We start from the raw sequence: 3,427 nt of genomic DNA on the forward strand, positions 1-3,427 counted from the left end.
GACTATATTAGGAAATTATTTGATTAAGGCGTTCATTGCTTTCTCTTCGGGCACGTGGAGAATTAAGACAATGGTGGAGGAAAATGTTATTAACTGAACTGGCCATTCCAGCTCAAACTGCTCTGCTTTAAAATTCCTTCAGATTGCCAAGTCCCTCAGATGTGGGTTCTTTTTTACCTAATTACAGAAAATTAAAATGAACAGTGGTTAATTCATTTAATGTTAGCAAAATCCCTAAATACAACTAAACTGTCTTATTAATAGTTGCTGTATTTCTCAGACAATTTGCTATTTGATAGGAAATGCCTGCTTGGAGCTATTTTAAACAGTCATAAAAGGGCTCGACATTAAACAGCAAGCAGCACCTCACATTTCCGTATAAACACAAGTTTGACACATTCCAGATCAAACTGCTTTAGAGAGGGGGGAAGACCAGACCTTCTCAAAAGAGTATTTGTTTACTAGCATATCACACAAGCAGTAGCTTGGTTTTCAGTATTTTAACTGACTGTATGAGACTTCAGCTATGGAGTCTGACTACCTGAAAGCCAAAGCACAGGCTAGTAGGAGACAGCAAGTCATCTTGGCTTTCAGATGCTTTCCCCTAAAATACCCTTCCTCATTTCTCAGGAGTAAAAGAATGTGCTATCCTGGTGCATGCACAGAGATATCAACTAAGTGCCACAGCACATATCAAATGCCATTAAAACCCAGGAATGCTCTTGCTGCTAAATGTGACGGCTCACAGTACTATGCTTAATTTCCTCCAGTGTTAAACAATTAAAAGATGAAGCTGAACAGACACTCTGAAAGCATCTTTATGAACTGAAATTTGCTTTAGTGTCAAGAAGAGTAACACACTCAACTAGTGAGAAACATACCACTTCAGAGCAACTAAAAACTGAAGCCAGAAGACTTCGCAAGTGCTGTCTGAAGAATATGGACATCGAATGTGCTGGGTGGTTCTCCTAGTTATCACAAGCACAGGATATACAAAAGTATATTTTCTCCTGAGAATCAATATCCTCCTGTATTACGTCTAGTAGAAAGTTGCAAATTTCACTACTGCTCACAATGAACAAACCAGCTACAATTCAAAGAATTCCAAAAGTATCAAAGCGGAAAAATGCTACTTTAAATACACCTCCCAATATAGAAAGATAAAGATTAAATTTGATAGATAATGTGTGGCAGGTCAGAAAGCTTAGCTTGTCCTTTCTTTCTGCTTCTGTAAACTCTGAAGCAAACTCCAAACATGCTGTTTGCCATAAAGGCCTTAGCTTTTTTTGGCTTGTTAAATCAATTTCCTTCCCCAGCTCATTACCGTACTGTGATGTCACAGGCTAAGGGAGACCTGGTTAAAAAAAAAAACAAAAACAAACCCACAACTTCAGTGTATTCACACAAAGAGAGTCTTTTACAAGGGAAAATGCCAGCTCACACTTAGAGCATGACTTCACTTAAACTGTAATAGAGCCACCTCCTTAGAGATACTTTCAAAAGTACTGTGTTGGCAAGAGACCTCTTTTCAGGTAGCATAACCAGGAATTTACTGTTGTAGGTTTTTTGTGGGTAGGTTTGTTTGGGTTCTTTTCTTTTTTTCTTGGTTTTTGGGTTTTTTGTTGTTGTTGTTTTAGTTAGGTTTTTGGGAGGGGGTTTGTTGTTGCTGTTTTTGGTTTGGTTGTTGGTTTTTTGTTTTTGGTTTGTTTGTTGTTTTTTTTTTTAATTTGGGTTTTGTTTTGGTTGTGGGTTTTTTTTTTTTTTTGTGGGGGGGGGGAGGCTGGAAGGGGGCTGGTAGGGAGAGCCACAACTCAACAACACAGCATGTGGCTGGCTTAGTACTAAGAAACAGCAATTAAATGAAGGGCTGCTGTGAAAGACACAAGCTCCAAGGGGTAAGTAGCAGTAATTTTTACCTATCACAAAACAAAAAAAGGCTTGACTATATTCTTTCCACAGGAGTGGCTGAAATGTTAATGGAAGCACTTAGGCCACCTTTCGTAAGCAGTTTCAGAAGACTCAGGTCAGGGTAGAGGTGCACAGCTTGTACAGAAAGTACCAGCCATATGGAAAACAACTGGATACAAGGAATGTAAAAAAATCCTCAAAACACAAACAAAGAAACCCCCACCCAAATTTAGAAGGGTGAAGGAGAAAATAGGCAGAACTTTTTGAACAGCACCGTACCTGTTCATTACTGCTGCCTGCGGGCTAGTGACATTTGAGTACCCTTGGATTAAGTTTCCTGGAAGCTTGATAGTTTAAGGTAAAAACACGAGCTGTGCTGACCAGACATCCCCTGCAAAGGCCCTCAGGACTTTGGGTTAAAATGGCTTGAATTTAGGTTCACACATGATGCTAAAAATGACAGCTCAAGCAAATTTTACTCACTTGAGGAATTACACAAAACTTGCTTTCTTACTTCTAGGGCATCAGCAAAGGGAAGGCACAGCCATTCTTTACCAGCAACGATAAAAGTGACATTTTTGACAGGAGAACCCTTGAAGGCAGTGATAGCTCATTTCACCAGATGCTCCACAACCGGCCTGAGCCACATTAAATGAGGCATGTCAAGCCTCTACATTTTTAAAATGGGTAGTAAGAAACTCTTTGTCATCTGTTAAATATATCTATGAAAAGAGAATGTAAATAAGAGTCTCACCAGAAAGGAAAAAAACCCAAAAAAACCCCAAAACAACAAAAAATGGCACTCAACATCCCTGTCCTAAGCTAAGAGTGGCTTTGGTGAGCCTAAAGTGACAGGAAATATTGTGTGCCTTCATGTAACACTTCCCACACTGTCTGCACAGTAGAGGGATAGATATTTTAATGCACATTTACAGATTTTACAATGTTAGCTATTTTATTCCCTTGGATTGTCCCAGAATTTTACACTATGAAGAGGGATAAGTGTCGTAGAGAGAAATAAAATACTCTATTTAAATAAAGTGCAAACATTTAAAATGCAATTTCTGTAGCCGATTACTGATTAAATACGAAGTTTAGGTAACCTTGCCTCATCTGTGGTCACTGAAGGAGCAGAAGGTCACAAGATATTCATCTTCTGTACTCTCCCTGACACCAGGTGTCTAAAGCACCACAAGCCTGGGCGGTCACTGGAGGACAGAGCTGTAACTGGAGCACTCCCCAGGTGTGCAGGAGATGGAGCTCAAGACCCTTGTTTGATAGAGACTCATGGGAATTGTCCATTTGGCATGCAAATGCTCAGTTTTCACTGAACCCTAAAGGAGTTGCACTATGTAAGTTTTCTTTTTTTAAAATTATCTGTTTCTCATATCAACTAGTTTTGGAAAATATATTGGTATATTGCAAGAATGAATGAGCTAAATGGTAATGACATGTGTCCAGTAGAGCAGTGTAGCTTAGTAGCAAAGGCAGCAGACACACCCCGCTAAACCCTTTTCTG

The sequence above is a fragment of the Geospiza fortis genome, unplaced genomic scaffold (assembly GCF_000277835.1).
Source record: "Geospiza fortis unplaced genomic scaffold, GeoFor_1.0 scaffold203, whole genome shotgun sequence".
Lineage (NCBI taxonomy): Eukaryota > Metazoa > Chordata > Aves > Passeriformes > Thraupidae > Geospiza > Geospiza fortis.